An 18,427-nucleotide genomic window follows, 5' to 3' on the forward strand; every position below is an offset into this window, starting at 1 on the left:
CAGGGAATGGGGTGCATTATTGATCCCTTTCACCACATTTTAATTTGAGATTTGAAGTTTCCGCTTTGTCTTTTGTTTCGGGTGGTTCCCTTCCTTTTAGGGACAACTCCAAAAGGGCAGCTCCCTGAGTTAAGTTGATTTTGTTTATTTGGCTGGACATGAAAAGATATCCCTGATGAGTCCTAATTGATGGTCCAATCAGGGAACCTCCTGCTCCCTATTTAAAGCAGGTGCATCAGTCTCTTTGCCTGCTGTAGCAGGAAGCAACAAGGAGAGAGAGCTCTGTTACGTAATATTGTTGTAAATAAAGACGCACTGGGTGATGGGACCTTCGTCTACGTGGAGTTATTTCACACTCACTCCCGCAAAAGGCCAATATCAGTCTCCCGCACACCATCACCTCCAAACGCCAGTAACCCTCCCTCCCATCCAAAATCCCAGTCTCCCTCAATCCCAAAACCCCAATCCCAGTCTCCCCCATTCCCCCAAAACCCCAATCCCAGTCTCCCTCTCTCTCGCAAAACCCCAATCCCAGTCTCCCTCTCTCCCCCAAAACCCCAATCCCAGCCTCCCTCTCTCCCCCAAAACCCCAATCCCAGTCTCCCTAACTCCTCCAAAACCCCAATCCTAGTCTCCCTCATTCCCACAAGATCCCAATCCCAGTCTCCCTCTCTCTCAAAACCCCAATCCCAGTCTCCCTAACTCCCCCAAAACCCCAATCCCAGTCTCCCTCTCTCTCAAAACCTCAATCCCAGTCTCCCTCACTCCCCCCAAAATCCCAATCCCAGTCTCCCTCTCTCTCCCAAAACCCCAATCCCAGTCTCCCTCACTCCCCCTAAAATCCCAATCCCAGTCTCCCTCACTCCCCTAAAATCCCAATCCCAGTCTCCCTCACTCCCCTAAAATCCCAATCCCAGTTTCCCTCACTCCCCCAAAACCCCAATCCCAGTTTTCCTCACTCCCAAAACCCCAATCCCAGCCCTCCCGCATTCCTCCCAAAACCCCAATCCCAATTCTGCCCCCTCCCCATAGATACAAACATGTGAGTTAGGAACAGGAAGTCCAGGGGAGGGACCAAATGTCCCAAATGATTCACTTTGATGGAGCCTAGGTATTCAGTCAGAAAAGGGTAATTTACACTCGGGAAACTGCCCTGCAGAAATTCGGGATTGCTGAGATTGGGCAAATGGAACAGTCGAGCTAACTTACTGCTGCTTTACTCCATCCTAAAGCAAATTAGTGAACACATGGAAAACTGTGGAATAAACCTTCTTATAGGAATGTCACCTCCTTTAACAAATGGGTGTGTAATTTCATTCCAGGCCCCTCAAGCCTGCTCCGCCATTCAATAAGATCACAGCTGATCTGATTGTAACCCCAACTCCACATTCTTGCCGACCCCTGATCACCCGCTCACTGATCGAGCATCGATTCGCCCCGCCTTAAAAATATTCTGCTTCCACCGCCTTTTGAGAAAGAGTTCCAGAGACTCTCGACTCTCTGAGAGAAAAAAACATTTCCTCATTTCTGTCTTAAATAGACAACACCTTATTTCGAAACAATGACTCCTAGTTCTACATTCTTCCCCAAGGCGAAACACTGTGGGCGGCCTGGTGATACAATGGTCAGCACTGCTGCCTCACAGCGCCAGGGACCTGGGTTCAATTCCCAGGCTTGGGTCACAGTCTGTGCAGAGTTTGCACGTTCTCCCTGTGTCTGCGTGGGGTTCCTCCGGGTGCTCCGGTTTCTTCCCACAGTCTGAAAGACGAGCTGATTAGGTGCATTGACCCGAACAGGTGCCGGAGTGTGGCGACTAGGGGAATTTCACAGTAACTTCATTGCAGTGTTAATGTAAGCCTTACTAATAAATAAACTTTACTTCATTTCCACGTCCACCCTGTTGAGTGGGTGGTCTGGGGGGAGGGGGGGGAGCTTTGGGATGAGACCTTAAAGTAAAGGCTGGACTACCTCCTCAGGTGGGCCTAACAGATCCCACAGCAGCATTTCTGATGCAGAGCAGGGGAGTTCTCCTGGGGTCTGGCCTGTTTTTTATCTCTGATGGCACAGTAACAGATTAGCTGGTCATTAACATACTGCTACCAATGCGGGAATGTGAGAAAGTTCAGCCACAGAGCCAAGACTGTCAAAAGGCTCCTCATCTTCACTCAGCCAAAGAGTTCTCCTGGTTACAACTATGAACCTTGATCCTTACACTTGATCCTTAAGTAAATCAACCTTGCAATAGAGGAAGCACAGCGAAGGTTTACCAGGCTGGGATGGCAGGTCTGTCATATGAGGAGAGACTAAGTCGGTTAGGATTATGTTCACTGGAGTTTAGAAGAATGAGAGGGGCTCTCATAGAAACTTATAACATTCTAACAGGGTAGATTCAGAAAGAATGTTCCCAATGGTGAAAGAGTCCAGAACTAGGGGTCATAGTTTGAAGATAAGGGGTAAAACCTTTAGAACTGAGGAGAAATTTCTTCACCCAGAGGGCGGTGAATGTGTGGAATTCATTATCACAGAAAGTAGTTGAGGTCAAAACATTGTCTGATTTCAAGAAAAATTAGATGTAGCTTTTGGGGCTAAAGAGATCAAGGGATAAGGGGGGAAGGGGTGATCAGGATATAGAATTTGATGATCAGCCATGATCATGGTGAATGGCGGAGCAGGCTCAAAGGGCCGAATGGCCTACTCCTGCTTCTAGTTTCTATGTTCCTACGTTAACGAGCGTTTGAACTGCAGTACGTATATAAGTTATGGGTGCAACAAGCCACCTGCTGTGTAAGGAGCAAAGAAGCAACTGGAATGAGATCCCCGAGAATCTCAATCTTAATCCAGAACTAAGCAGTATGATCTTAACCAAAAATAGAAAATGCTGGAAAACCTCAGCAGGTCTGACAGCATCTGTGGAGAGAGAATAGAGCCAACGATTGGATGACCCTTCGTCAGAGCTTAGCCATTGAGTTTGGCCATTCAGGGAGATATCAGGAAGCGCTTCTTCAAACAAAGTTCCTTAGTCAGCACCTTCCAAACCCACGACCAATTCCATCCAGAAGAACAAGGGCAGCAGATACATAGGAACAACACCACCTGCAAGTTCCCCGCCAATCCATTCTCCATCCTGACTTAGAAACCATAGAAACTCTACAGTACAGAAAGAGGCCATTCGGCCCATCGAGTCTGCACCGACCACAATCCCACCCAGGCCCTACCCCCATATCCCTACAGATTTACCCACTAATCCCTCTAACCTACGCATCTCAGGACACTAAGGGGCAATTTTTAGCATGGCCAATCAACCTAACCCGCAGATCTTTGGACTGTGGGAGGAAACCGGAGCACCCGGAGGAAACCCACGCAGACACAAGGAGAATGTGCAAACTCCACATAGACAGTGACCCAAGCCGGGAATCGAACCCAGGTCCCTGGAGCTGTGAAGCAGCAGTGCTAACCACTGTGCTACCGGGAGGCCCTTGGAAATATATCGCTGTTCCTTCGCAGTCGCTGGGTCAAAATCCTGGAATGGCATTGTGGGTCAACCCCAGCACATGGGCTGCAGCGATTCAAGAAGACAGCTCATCACCACCTTCTCTAGGTCAACTAGGGATGGGCAATAAATGCTGGCCAGCCAACAATGCCATGTCCCGAATGAATTAAAAAGAATTTTAAAATTAATTATCTGAGACGGATGGATTTTTGGTGGACAAAGGGATTATTAAGGGATATGGAACCAAGGCAAGTAGATGGGTTGAAGCTACAGCTCAGTCACGATCTATAATTAACAGGTGAAACAGGACCTTTGGGCTGAATAACCTCCCCATAGTCCCACTACCTGCCAATGTGAAATGCTTGACTGAATTTATACTAATGTCCACTATCATTCAATCTGAGTAAAAACGCACAAGGAAATATTTCAAAGTTGACTTCAAAGGTGTTGGGGGGGGGTGGGATTTTTTAAGATGGTCCCAGTGCAGAAGGACGTTCTGGAGGACCCTCAGGGCTGATCGTGAAGGTGTTATACGACACAGGATCCGTAGCCAACTCTGCACCGTGTGTGATTTCACATTCTGCTCATGAGTCAGCCCTCACTGGTAGAGTAAAAGTACAGGGGAAAACGTTGAATAATTCAATTGCTGTTGAGTGGCAAACACAAAGCGTTGTTTCGGGAATCCTCTGGGACATTATGAGGCTTGTGTCTGTTTATTAAAGTCCAGTGCTTCAAGCAGTGAGGGGACTGCTGAAAAATCACTTTACTTTCAGGATGTCTGTTTTTATGCAAATCAAAAGCAAGAACTGTATAATAAATGTTTCAAACAATATTTATTACACACTACACGTTTAATTGTTCTGCCATTACCTTTCTCCTTGCCGAACACATGGGGGCTATCCAATAACTCCCTGCAGCTGCAATTTATATTACCGACCTTGATATCTAAAGGAAGTTGTATAAAAACGACAGTACACACTGTAAGGACTGTCCTGCATCCTTCAAGGTGTGGAGATGCCGGCGTTGGACTGGGGTAAGCACAGTAAGAAGTCTCACAACACCAGGTTAAAGTCCTAACAGCATCCTTCAACACATAGAAGGAAGTACTGAGAGGGCAACGTGGACTAGACCGTATTAAGATCCACACTCCAATTAAAAACACGTTACTCAAAGCAATTTAAAGCTAGCCAGATATAATCTATAAAGATCCTGGCATGATAAATGATCTTCACGGTCTACATATGCTACTTAAGCCATTAAACGTGATCTCTGTGGACTAAAGCTATCCACTGCTGTAATGGCAATAAATGTGAAGCAGTACATTTTCAACGTGTACAGGAAGGTTAATAAAATGAGATTTTAAGGGGGTCTGGAGAAGCTTAGTATCGCTGGGTGATGTGGACAAATAGAGCGATTTACAAGGTGGTAAAAGCACCTGACCGGTTTTAACAAGGGGCAATCAGCGCCCCAATATCAAAGTAAAAAGTGAGTCGTGGACCTACAGTTACTGGCAGATCGTGCTTGGCAGTTTTACCACAGGCCACCCCCTCAGTGGCTGCCCGAGGGCCCATCAATTAAGGATGGTCCTGAGGTTGCTGACCCAAACATGGAGACAGAAGAACCGACTGCACACCCCCCCGCCCCCCGCCCCCCCCCCCCCCCCACCCCCACCACCCCCGGAGACCTGAAGAGCCGGGCCAGGTGAGTAACCCAAAAATAGTCACAGATAATGCACCAGGGCCAATCCAAGTCAACTTGCCTGGCTTGAATTGAAACAAAAACCTGGCAGTTAATTGTTCCCTGATGTACTCTCCATGGCAATGCCTCCACCAGTCAGAATAAACTTGCCAACCAATCAGCACTCTTTTCTCATGCTGTCTAAATTGTTGTTTCCTTTACAGTTGGTAATCTTGCATCTATTCCGATGGGTACCAGATGAAAAGTTTCAAGAGCTTTTTTTTGGAACTAATATTGCCATTCTTCCACAGTCACTGGGTCAAAGTTTTGGAGATCCCTTCCTAACAGCACTATGTATTTAGGGTTCAAGAAGGCAACTAACCAAGGGCAATGGAATGGGTAATTTAGTGGGTATAGGAGGCAATTCAATTCATCGGAGCAATTTTCAACTCTTAAAGGCTTTCAAAAAAATATCAGAAAAGATGATAAAAATGGGGAGCTGCTAATACAGAAAGAAGTCTCACAACACCAGGTTAAAGTCCAACAGGTTTATTTGGTAGCAAACGCCACTAGCTTTCGGAGCGCTGCTCCTTCGTCAGGTGAGTGGGAGATCTGTTCACAAACAGAGCATATAAAGACACAAACTCAATTTACAGAATAATGATTGGAATGCGAGTCTTTACAGCTAATCAAGTCTTAAAGGTACAGACAATGTGAGTGGAGAGAAGGTTAAGCACAGGTTAAAGAGATGTGTATTGTCTCCAGACAGGACAGTTACTGAGATTTTGCAAGTCCAGGCAAGTCGTGGGGGTTACAGATAGTGTGACATGAACCCAAGATCCCGGTTGAGGCCGTCCTCATGTGTGCAGAACTTGGCTATCAGTCTCTGCTCAGCGACTCTGCGCTGTCATGTGTCGTGAAGGCCGCCTTGGAGAACGCTTACCCAAAGATCAGAGGCCGAATGCCCGTGATCGCTGAAGTGTTCCCCAACAGGAAGAGAACAGTCTTGCCTGGTGATTGTCGAGCGGTGTTCATTCATCCGTTATCGTAGCGTCTGGATGGTTTCCCCAATGTACCATGCCTTGGGACATCCTTTCCTGCAGCGTATCAGGTAGACAACGTTGGCCGAGTTGCAAGAGTATGTACCATGTACCTGGAGGATGGTGTTCTCACGTGAAATGATGGCATCCGTGTCGATGATCCGGCACGTCTTGCAGAGGTTGCTGTGGCAGGGTTGTGTGGTGTGGTGGTCACTGTTCTCCTGAAGGCTGGGTAGTTTGCTGCGGACAATGGTCTGTTTGAGGTTGTGCGGTTGTTTGAAGGCAAGAAGTGGGGGTGTGGGGAGGGCCTTGGCGAGATGTTCGTCTTCATCAATGACATGTTAAGGCTCCGGAGAAGATGTTGTAGCTTCTCCGCTCCGGGGAAGTACTGGACAACGAAGGGTACTCTGTCCATGTGTCCTGTGTTTGTCTTCTGAGGAGGTCGTTGCGGTTTTTCGCTGTGGCGCGTTGGAACTGTCGATCGATGAGTTGACACAGACGTCAAGTTTCTACAAAGATGCAAGAAAGCAGACAAGATACCGAAAGGACTACAGATCACGAACCCACTCAAGTCAACCTATAACAAAGACTACGCTGAGAGACTTTGCCGTCGCACCTCTCTCACACTCCTCAACCTCCTCATACACCAGCTCTACAGCAAACGCCGCAGCCTGGAAACCAAGATAGAATCCATATTCTCAACTTGCAACCAGGACGCAGACCTGCTGCAAAACTCTGCCAAGCAGACAAGACAAAGGAACGACACCATCTACATGCACACCAAGAACAGGAAACTTGAGAAACTCGGCATCACCACCAGCAGCAACCAAGCCTCCCCCGGTACCACAGTGGAAAACAGTACCACTGCAGGGAAGTCCATTGTCAACTTGTCGGACTACACACTTCAACCAGATGAAATCGAAGTTCTCAGCCGAGGGCTCAATTTTTGCCCCACCATCAAAATAGACCCCATCAGTCTCGCAGCAGACACAGAGGAATTCATCAGGCGAATGAGGCTGCGGGAGTTCTTCCACAAACCCCAAGAGACCAACAGCGAACACAATGAGACAGCCAATGAACCGGAACAGCCGACAGAGAGATCCACAGTGCAGCAACTGAAGAGGAAAGAGTCGAATTGGACTCCTCCAGAAGGCTACTGCCCTCGACTTGACATGTATGTCCAAGCCATCAGGAGGTGCTTCAACACCAAATTCATCAGCCGTACTCACAAGACAGCCCCGAACATCATCCAAGCACAACGCAACGCCATCCGCGCTCTCAAGACCAACCGCAACATTGTCATCAAACCAGCAGACAAAGGAGGGGCCATTGTCACACTGAACAGAACGGATTACTGCAAAGAAGTGTACCGACAACTGAACAACGAGGAACACTACAGACAGTTACCCACAGATCCGACCAAAGAACACACCCGTCACCTCAACACTCTGATCAAGACCTTTGATCTGGACCTTCAGAGCACCCTCCGTGTTCTCATCCCACGTACTCCCCACGTTGGAGATCTCTACTGCCTCCCGAAGATACACAAGGCAAACACACCCAGCCGTCCCATCATATCGGGCAATGGGACCCTGTGCGAGAACCTCTGCGAGGGCATCCTGAAACCCATTGTACAAAGAACCCCCAGCTTTTGTCACGACACACATGGAGCAGCTGAACCAGGAGCAATCCTCGTCACAATGGATGTCTCGGCACTCTACACCAGCATCCCCCATGACAATGGCATTGTTGCAACTGTCTCAGTACTCAACGCCAACAACTGCCAGTTTCCAGATGCAATTTTACAACTCATCCGCTTCATCCTGGACCACAATGTCTTCACCTTCAACAACCAGTTCTTCATCCAGACACACGGAACTGCCATGGGGACCAAATTCGCACCTCAATATGCCAACATCTTCATGCACAGGTTCGAACAAGACTTCTTCACTGCACAGGACCTTCAACCGATGCTATACACTAGATACATCGATGATATTTTCTTCCTTTGGACTCATGGTGAATAATCACTGAAACAACTATATGATGACATTAACAAGTTCCATCCCACCATCAGACTCACCATGGACTACTCTCCGGAATCAGTTGCATTCTTGGACACACGCATCTCCATCAAGGACAGTCACCTCAGCACCTCACTATACCGCAAGCCCACGGATAACCTCACGATGCTCCACTTCTCCAGCTTCCACCTTAAACACGTTAAAGAAGCCATCCCCTACGGACAAGCCCTCCGTATACACAGGATCTGCTCAGATGTGGAGAATCGCAACAGACACCTCCAGACGCTGAAAGATGCCCTCATAAGAACAGGGTATGGCGCTCGACTCATCGATCGACAGTTCCGATGCGCCACAGCGAAAAACTGCACCGACCTCCTCAGAAGACAAACACGGGACACATGGACAGAGTACCCTTCATTGTCCAGTACTTCCCCGGAGCAGAGAAGCTACGACATCTCCTCCGGAGCCTTCAACATGTCATTGATGAAGACGAACATCTCGCCAAGGCCATCCCCACACCCCCCCTTCTTGCCTTCAAACAACCGCACAACCTCAAACAGACCATTGTCCGCAGCAAACTACCCAGCCTTCAGGAGAACAGTGACCACCACACCACACAACCCTGCCACAGCAACCTCTGCAAGACGTGCCGGATCATTGACACGGATGCCATCATCTCACGTGAGAACACCATCCACCAGGTACATACTCTTGCAACTCGGTCAACGTTGTCTACCTGATACGCTGCAGGAAAGGATGCCCCGAGGCATGGTACATTGGGGAAACCATGCATACGCTATGACAATGGATGAATGAACACCACTCGACAATCACCAGGCAAGGCTGTTCTCTTCCTGTTGGGGAACACTTCAGCGGTCACGGGCATTCGGCCTCTGATTTTCAGGTAAGCGTCCTCCAAGGCAGCCTTCACAACACATGACAGCGCAGAGTCGCTGAGCAGAGACTGATAGCCCAGTTCCGCACACATGAGGACGGCCTCAACCGGGATCTTGGGTTCATGTCACACTATCTGTGACCCCCACGACTTGCCTGGACTTGCAAAATCTCAGTAACTGTCCTGTCTGGAGACAATACACAGCTCTTTAACCTGTGCTTAACGCTCTCTCCACTCACATTGTCTGTACCTTTAAGACTTGATTAGCTGTAAAGACTCGCATTCCAATCATTATTCTGTAAATTGAGTTTGTGTCTCTGTATGCCCTGTTTGTGAACAGACCTCCCACTCACCTGATGAAGGGGCAGCGCTCCGAAAGCTAGTGGCGTTTGCTACCAAATAAACCTGTTGGACTTTAACCTAGTGTTGTGAGACTTCTAACTGTGTTTACCCCAGTCCAACGCCGGCATCTCCACATCAGAGCTGCTAATAAACAGAATTAGGCTACTTACATACAGTGGTGACACGCAAGGCTTTCAGAGTGCTTTTGTTTGAGACACCTGTGGCCTCAATTATCATGATACATCGCACCTTTGTATTCTTCTGAATAACTGGAAAGTTGGCTCACGTGGAGAGACCCAGCTCAGCCAACGCACAGTTAATCTTCTCTCATATCTTCATGCAGAGGAATGCTGAATGTGACTCAATGGGGAGATGATGGTGTCGTGGCATTGTCACTAGACTAGTAACTAGAGACATAGGGAAATAGTGACCCGGGTTCGAATCCCACATGGCAGATGGTGAAAATAGAATTCAATCAAAACCTGGAATTAAAAGTCTAATGATAACCATGAAACCATTGTCAGTTGTCATAAAAACTCATCTGATTCACTAATGTTCTTTAGGGAAGGAAATCTGACATCCTTACCTGGTCTGGCCTTCTTGTGACTCCAGATCCATAGCAATGTGGTTGACTCTTAAATGCCTCCGGGATGGGCAATAAATGCTGGCCCAGCCAGCGACGCCCACATCCCACAAACAAATAATAGTGGAGCGGCATGGTGGCACAGTAGTTAGCACTGATGCCTCACAGCGCCAGGGTCTGGGGTTCGATTCCCGGCTTGGGACACTGTCTGTGAGGAGTTTGCACATTCTCCCCTTGTCTGCGTGGATTTCCTCTGGGTGCTTTAGTTTCCTCTCACAGTCCAAAGATGTGCAGGTTAGGTGGATTGGCCATGCTAAATTGCCCTTTAGTGTCGGGGGGGCTAGCTAGGGTCAATGCATTGGGTCACAGGGATAGGGCTGGGGTGGGATTGTGGTCAGTGCAGACTCAATGGGCTGAATGGCCCTCCTCAGCACTGCAAGATTCTATGATTTCACTTTCTGGGGCGGCACGGTAGCACAGTGGTTAGCACTGCTGCTTCACAGCTCCAGGGTCCCGGGTTCGATTCCCGGCTCGGGTCACTGTCTGTGTGGAGTTTGCACATTCTCCTCGTGTCTGCGTGGGTTTCCTCCGGGTGCTCCGGTTTCCTCCCACAGTCCAAAGATGTGCGGGTTAGGTTGATTGGCCAGGTTAAAAATTGCCCCTTAGAGTCCTGAGATGCGTAGGTTAGAGGGATTAGCGGGTAAATATGTGGGGGTAGGGCCTGGGTGGGATTGTGGTCGGTGCAGACTCGATGGGCCGAATGGGCCTCCTTCTGCACTGTAGGGATTCTATGATTCTATGATATGAAATAAAAATATTAGAAGGACACACTGATAGGGTCAGGTGAAGAAAGGGTGGGGAGGTTCATTTAGAGCATAAGCTCTAATATATAAACCTGTTGGGCCTGTTTCTATACACTGTTATGTAAATCTACTCTGTCATTTGTTCTTGCTCAGTTTCCCCATTTACTTTCGATTGTTTGAATTTTAGCATTCAGTGTTTGAGGGTCCTGGGTCACTGTGGTGGAGGTTCTTCACCATCTTAAAAATGTCCATCTTTACGATGGCACAATGGTTAGCACTGCTGCCTCACAGCGCCAGGGACCCGGGTTCAATTCCCAGCTTGGGTGACTGAATGAAAGATGTGACGAAAGAGACTCTTGTGCTGTGCAGGTTAGGTGGATTGGCCGTGCTAAATTGCCCCTTAGTGTCAGAGGCATTATGTTTCATAGCTTAAAGTTTTGGGCGGCACGGTAGCACAGTGGTTAGCACTGCTGCTTCACAGCTCCAGGGACCTGGGTTGGATTCCCGGCTTGGGTCACTGTCTGTGTGGAGTTTGCACATTCTCCTCGTTTCTGCGTGGGTTTCCTCCAGGTGCTCCGGTTTCCTCCCACAGTCCAAAGATGTGCGGGTTAGGTTGATTGGCCATGCTAAAAAATTGCCCTTAATGTCCTGGGATGCGTAGGTTAGAGGGATTAGTGGGTAAATATGTAAGGATATGGGGATAGGGCCTGGGTGGGATTGTGGACGGTGCAGACTCGGTGGGCCGAATGGCCTCTTTCTGTGCTGTAGGGTTTCTAAGATTCTAAGATCTTATCACTCACGGGTAATGCTGGTGACAGACACCCTCCCTCCCCTTCCCAACTGGGACACTGCTGCCCAAAGCTGTCAATGTCCGCTTCTTTCCATTTATTGTTCACTCCTGTCCTGGGCCAGGTCTTGCTCAATGTCAATCTGTCACAGGAGGCCCCCAATCCCAGTGCTCTCTATGGAAACATACTCAGAATCTGCCTTCGTCAAAACTACAACTCCAGCTCTCTCTAGAAAGATAATCAAAGAAGCTGAGGATATGTCCTGTCTTGCCATTGCATTGCATGTTGTGGAGATGCTGGCGGAGAGGTTTATGTGGAATCACAAGCTTTCCGAGAGCTACTCCATTCACCCGACGAAGGAGCAGAGTTCTGAAAGCTCGTGATTCCACATAAACCTGCTGGACTTTAACCTGGTGTTGTGAGACTTCTTACATTGTATGTTGACATGCGAGGCCTCCGGATTGCTTTTGTTTGAGACATCTCCGGCCTCAATGATTATGATACATCGCACCTTTGTATTCCTCTGAATAAATAGAGGGTTTGATAACAGGTCACGGGAATGCCTGTCAGCACAGCAGACAGGGAAGAGTAACAAGAGGAAAGGTGAATGCTGTTTCAGAAGTGGCCGGTTGTCACAGCCCTGAAGAATGACATGAACAGTCCAGGCACATGAGGGGCCCCATTGAAGTGATGGTAACAAGCTGTCAGAGCAGAGCAGCACTCTGAAGCCGGGAATTGGACAGATAAGGTTTCCTGCAGGGATACACGGGGGGGGGCAGATTATGACTTGGAGCAGATCAGCCAAATTAACCTAACCAGGGAATCATGGTGCAATAATTGGAGTATGAGCCAGAGGCTAATCTGAAATAAAGTGCCATCCGTTCGGGTTTCTGACATTGAGAATAGGGAGAAGGGGAATAATACCAATGATTACCACATGTATGGAGAGTAAAGTAGTTTCTTGTGAAATATCCTGTCAGAGATGTTCTTTTCACTATCCCCCACACCCATTATGTAAAGGCTGTTTCTCTTGCAAGCCCAAGAGGATCATTTTAGATTAGCACTTCATTAGCATCCTAAAAGCAATTTTCGTAAATATTTGACAAAATTTAAAGTACTAGAATTAACTAATAAGATACCTCTCGTGGGACTGCTTTAAAACAACAATTTTGCTTGTCTAATTAAATGTTAATTGCCTAATTTCAAATGCTAGATCAGCCCTTCAATTCGTGCAAGCTGCAGCGCGGGAACATTTTTGATTTCTTAAATAAAGAGCAATTAGCAATGGCACAGAAACAACTGGCTGAGACAAAATATTTCTCTGCTTTTCAAGTGTTAAGTTTAAACAAGCAATTAGATTTAACATAAGACACTGGCCGAAATCTTAAAGTTTATTTATGCGTCACTGGGCTTACAGTAACACTGCAATGCAGTTACTGTGAAAATCCCCTAGTCGCCACACTCCGGCGCCTGTTCGGGTACACTGAGGGAGAATTTAGCATGGCCAATTCGTCTTTGGCACATCTTTGGATTGTGGGAGGAAACTGGAGCGCCCGGAGGAAACCCATGCAGACATGGGGAGAACATGCAAACTCCACGCAGACAGTGACCCAAGCCGGGAATCGAACCCGGATCCCTGGCACTGTGAGGCAGCAGTGCTAACCATTGTGCTACCATACTTCCATCCTTGTTTACGTCTCCGGTGCCGCTGAAAGTGAATGGAGTTCTGGCTGAAACGTCAAATTTTCCGTTCTCCCAATGGGCCCCCCCTCCAAGGATAAGTCCGGAGAATCCTGCCCATTGTTAATTATTAGAAGATGAGGAACAGGCTCAAGGGGCTGAAAGGCCTATTCTGGCTCCTATCAGGACTCTGGTGTAACACTTTAGCTACAAAAGCAGGCAATACAGCCGTAATCCCACCATGAATTATATCTTCAAACAATTTCAGAGGTATCTTGCTGTTAAGGAATATTCTTCTCAATGGTTACAACTCGCTGTGACTTTTATTTCAATGTTTGTATCACGCTGTGAATTTTATTCTTCTCAATGTTTATATCTCAATGTGAGCTCTATTCATTTCAGTCTTCTTATCACACTGGTAGGTCTCAGTATTTGCAATGATTTTCTGATGAAATCTCACTGAAGAAGTATATTTTTTGCCCAGTATTTTGATTCTTGGATGAAGACATTTGGAACTCATGATTCACAGCCTGTTCCATGGCATACCTTTTCTTTCTTTGGAAATGCAGCCGCTGTAGTAATATAAAAAACACAATTTGTGCACAGCAAGCTCCCACAAACAGCAATATGATAACGACCAGTACATCTGTTTTAGTGATGCTGGTTGAGGAATAAATATTGGAATAACTCTTCTTCAAAATGAAGAAGAATATGGCACATATGATTCTTTTCTTTAAAACTAAGAAGAGACAGTGTCTTGGGTTTAACATCTCATCTAAAAGGCGACGCCTTTGACAATGCAAAATCCCTTCAGTATTGCATTGGCGTGCCAGCCTAGATTATACAAAGAACAAAGAAAAATACTGCACAGGAACAGACCCTTCGGCCCTCCAAGCCTGTACTGACCATGCTGCCCGACTGAACTAAAACCCCTTACCCTTCCAGGGACCATATCCCTCTATTCCCATCCTATTCATGTATTTGTCAAGACGCCCCTTAAAGTCACTATCGTATCTGTTTTCACTATCTCCCCCTCAGCGAGTTCCAGGCACCCACCACCCTCTGTGTAAAAAAACGTGCCTCGTATATCAGTTATTATGTGCTCAGTCTCTCTTGAGAGATCCACAATCTTCTGACTCAGAGATGCGCCACAATGAAAGAAATCTCTGTTAAATAGTGGGAGCTTGCCAATTGGTAAGCGTGCTTACACATTGCATTTTTGAACTAAACTGTCAGACCAGTCACCTTAATCACATTTCACTGTAAACAGTGTACCTCTTGTTTATTTAGGTGTCACACATGACAGAACCCTCACGTAGAAAAAATTAAAGCCCACAATATCTCTCTTGGTAAACTGGCTGGTACCTCATGGAGGTCACGGGTTAAGACCTTTGCTCTTATGACCATGTACTCAACTGCAGAAGACCGTGCCCCTGTATGGTACCAATCTGCCACACCAAACCTTTCACTGTGCAACTCAACTCAACAATGTACTTTATCGCGGGTACTCTTTGACCAACTCACCTCTCCTGGCTCCCAATCCTGAGCAACATTTCCCCCAACCTCCCTCATCCGGAGGGGAATTGCAACAGGCAACCTACTGGTCTATTCCAGGCCAAGCCTGGCTTTATTCAATGGCCGCCTCCACCTACCACTGGTGCCCCTCCTGCCAATTGATAAATTGGCAACACCATTAGATTGTGATGTGATATTCAGTTTGAGTTTTCCTGACAAATCCTTCCAATATCCTGAGATCAAATGTTCTTCCACCCCGCTTGAAGAGGCTCTCCGGGACTCCTGACACCCTACTTGGTTAAACCCACCATGCCAAGGAGCAACAGCTGAGGAGCTGTGGCAGGACGATTAGCAGGAGGAAACATCCACTGGAAACCACTCCCTCATCGCAGACCCCACTGCTTGCCCACAACCCTTTGACCTCCCATGGCGACAGTAGGGCCCTATGAAACCATGTCCAGACTGGCCAAGGACTCTGTGCAGCCACCCAACATCAGTGGGGTCACCAAGGCCACCCAATGACTTCAAACATTGTCCAAACAATGACTTCTATTGTTGGGGTGTGTCCACTGGCTAAATTCAAGGGCAGGCTTAAGGAACTCCATCTAACTACAGACAAGGCTTTGTTTTGTTCTGATCACACTAAATAAATCCTCAAAGTGGGGTACAGTTTACAGAGGGATGATGCCCAGCACTCTGATAACTGCTCATCTCCTTCCCAGCAGGGAAGCCCATGTTGTGCTCAAAACTCAAAAGAAAATTAGAAATTGCTCCATGCAATTTTTGAAAAAGATCCATCCATTGATTTACAGCCGTCAAATGATGAATATTTATCATTTTTGTGACCGATTGTTCCCCCGAGTTACATTTCATTTTCTTTCATTTCTTCGCTCTGGCAGTGTTTTGACGTGTCAGTGTTTCACTCCACCTACCTCCGTTCCTGAGCTGAGAGCTCCATCCCACCTGAAGTGAGAACTCATGTGGCCTGTCTGGGCCTTGCCAGTCTTTGCCTGGAAACCACACTCCAGGAGGGAGGCCTTTTCTCACTTGCTGCAGCCAAAGGTTCAAACGCAATCGCTGTCACAAGAAGAGCAGCATCCAAGCTGACAGCTGCCATTATCACTGTGCCCTCCAACCCAGCTTCCTGCTTCCAGTTATAAAGCCGTGTAAGACAGAAGAGGCTACACAAACATGACTCAATCTTTTCACTCAAACACAAGAAGGAACTCGCATTCCTGAGGACCCTTTCACATCCTCTGTCACGTCCCAAAACATTTTACAGCCAAAAGAATTTAGTCACTTGTGATAACTTGAGGGCAACTCGTTGTGACTTCAGTTTAAGAAGGGTTTATTGCCAATAATATAAATGTGTATACAGGTGATGGTCAGACAGAACTAAAGACATGACTGTGGTGAACCATCGTTGGTTCCCACTAGGTAGTACTGAGCCAGGGTCTGGCCAGTACTACGAGTATGTATATATGTTGCTGTTGGGGTTAGGGATGGGTTGTTCTACTTGTTGCTGTTGGGGTTCGGGTTGGGCTGTTACACCTGTATTATAGTTATTATGGTACATCCCAGTTGGGCTCCGCCTCCTGGGAGAGGTATAAAGGTCACTGCTCTGTCTGGGACCCCTCAGTCTGGGATCGTGTACTATACATGGTAGCTTCGTTGTAATAGTAAATAAAAGCCTTTATTTCCTTGAGCATCTCAAGCCTCGTGTGTGATAACGCGCATCAATTTTATTTACTATTAATTAAACTCTCGTCGTTTAAAAAAAAAAGAAAACGATACAGAGAGTATGGAGCAAATGTTAAAACCCGAACGTCTTACACTGGATCCACGTGCGGCGGGCGCCTCTAACACCTTCGACCACTGGTTGAAATATTTTGAGGACTACCTTGCAGCCTCCGCAGCGGTCACCACAGACGACGACAGACTCCGGGTCCTCCACGCGAGGGTAAGCGACACCGTATATCTCGCGATCCGTGCGGCCACCGACTACACAAGGGCCCTCGAGCTTCTTAAGAAGCGTTACATTAAACCGCCAAACGAGATGCATGCTCGATATCTCTTAGCCACTCGACGACGGCAGCCTGGGGAAACGACGGAAGAGTATGTGAACGAGCTCCTACAGCTAGCCAGGGGCTGTAACTGCAAAGCAGTGTCGGCAGACCAGAACATGAACGACCTCGCTCGAGATGCGTTTGTGGCGGGAATCGGATCATCTTATATCCGACTCAGACTGTTGGAGCAAGGTAATCTTGATCTCACTAAGTCGATAGAACTAGCGGATACGTTGGAAACGGCCTCCAAAAGCCTAGTATTGTATCCCGAAGACCATGTGGAGACAATGTGGCAGGAGCAGTCGCTGATCCCTCCTCGTCCCTCGGGTTCGAAAAGCTGCATGATGGCGTGCCCACACTTGGGCCTGATGACGGCCGCAGCTCCGGGCGGCCCACGGTGTTACTTCTGTGGGGGAGTGAAGCACACTCGGCAGCGATGTCCTGCTAAAGCGGTGTTGTGCTCCGCCTGCGGTAAGAAGGGGCACTATTCGAAGGTATGCCGATCCAAACTTACTTCCAGGAACAGCAGTGTGGCCTGCGACTCCCCGGAGCCCGGTTCTTCGTCATCGGCATCGTCGAGGGTTTCGTCCACGTGCGAGGCCAGGACGCCGCCATTACAGTCGACGGAGTCGCAAGAGATGCGCGACCACCAGGGGTAGCTGATTTTGGCGCCATCACCCACGTGCGACCTATGGGAGCAGCCATGTTGGTCGGCACTGACCGCGAACGACCAGCAGGGGTCATCCTCATCTATCTCAGCTGCCTGCAGTGGCGCTCACGAACCAACGGTGGCGTCGATCATCCTGGACCAGGCCAAGCCTCACAGACTCGACAAGTCTATGATGGACATTCAGGTAAACAAACACTTGATTTATTGTCTGTTTGACAGCGGGAGCACTGAGAGTTTTATTCACCCAGACGCTGTGAAGCGGTGTGGCCTCCAGATCCAACCTGTCAAACAGACGATTTCGATGGCATCAAGGTCCCGGTCTGTCACCGTGCTAGGGAGTTGTGTGGTAAATTTAACGGTGCAGGGCACGGTTTACGAGCGCTTCAAGCTCCTGGTGTTACCGCACCTTTGCGCGCCAATACTCCTCGGACTAAATTTCATGGTCCACTTGAAGAGTGTAACCCTACAGTACGGTGGGCCACTCCCTCCGCTTTCAGTGGGAGAACAGCAGCTTCCAAATTGCCCAACACGCCCCGCCTGTAGCCTCTCGACGCTGAAGATTACCACACCCTCCCTGTTCCAGAATCTTGTGCCAGGCTGCAAGCCCATCGCGACTAAGAGTAGGCGTTACAGCGCTGAGGATCTGATCTTCATTCGATCTGAAGTTCAGCGGCTCCTCAAGGAAGGGATCATACAATCTAGCGCTAGTCCATGGAGAGCGCAGGTCGTGGTGGTCAAGAGTGGGAACAAACCCCGGATGGTCATTGACTATAATCAGGCCATTAATAGATACACGCAGCTGGATGCGTATCCCCTCCCGCGCATATCTGACATGGTCAACCAGATTGCGCAGT

At 48.1% G+C, this 18,427-nt stretch overlaps 1 protein-coding gene across 1 annotated transcript in view; it reads right to left on the bottom strand.

Moving 5' to 3' along the window:
- Positions 1-15,877: 15,877 nt before the first annotated feature.
- Positions 15,878-18,427, bottom strand: part of gtf2f2a (general transcription factor IIF, polypeptide 2a) — a 315,225-nt gene continuing 312,675 nt past the window's right edge. The window contains exon 10 of the mRNA XM_078232255.1: positions 15,878-15,887. The gene's annotated coding sequence lies outside the window, so the exon portion shown is untranslated. The remainder of the gene's footprint in view (positions 15,888-18,427) is intronic.

The sequence above is a fragment of the Mustelus asterias genome, chromosome 17, assembly GCF_964213995.1.
Source record: "Mustelus asterias chromosome 17, sMusAst1.hap1.1, whole genome shotgun sequence".
Taxonomy (NCBI): Eukaryota; Metazoa; Chordata; class Chondrichthyes; order Carcharhiniformes; family Triakidae; genus Mustelus; species Mustelus asterias.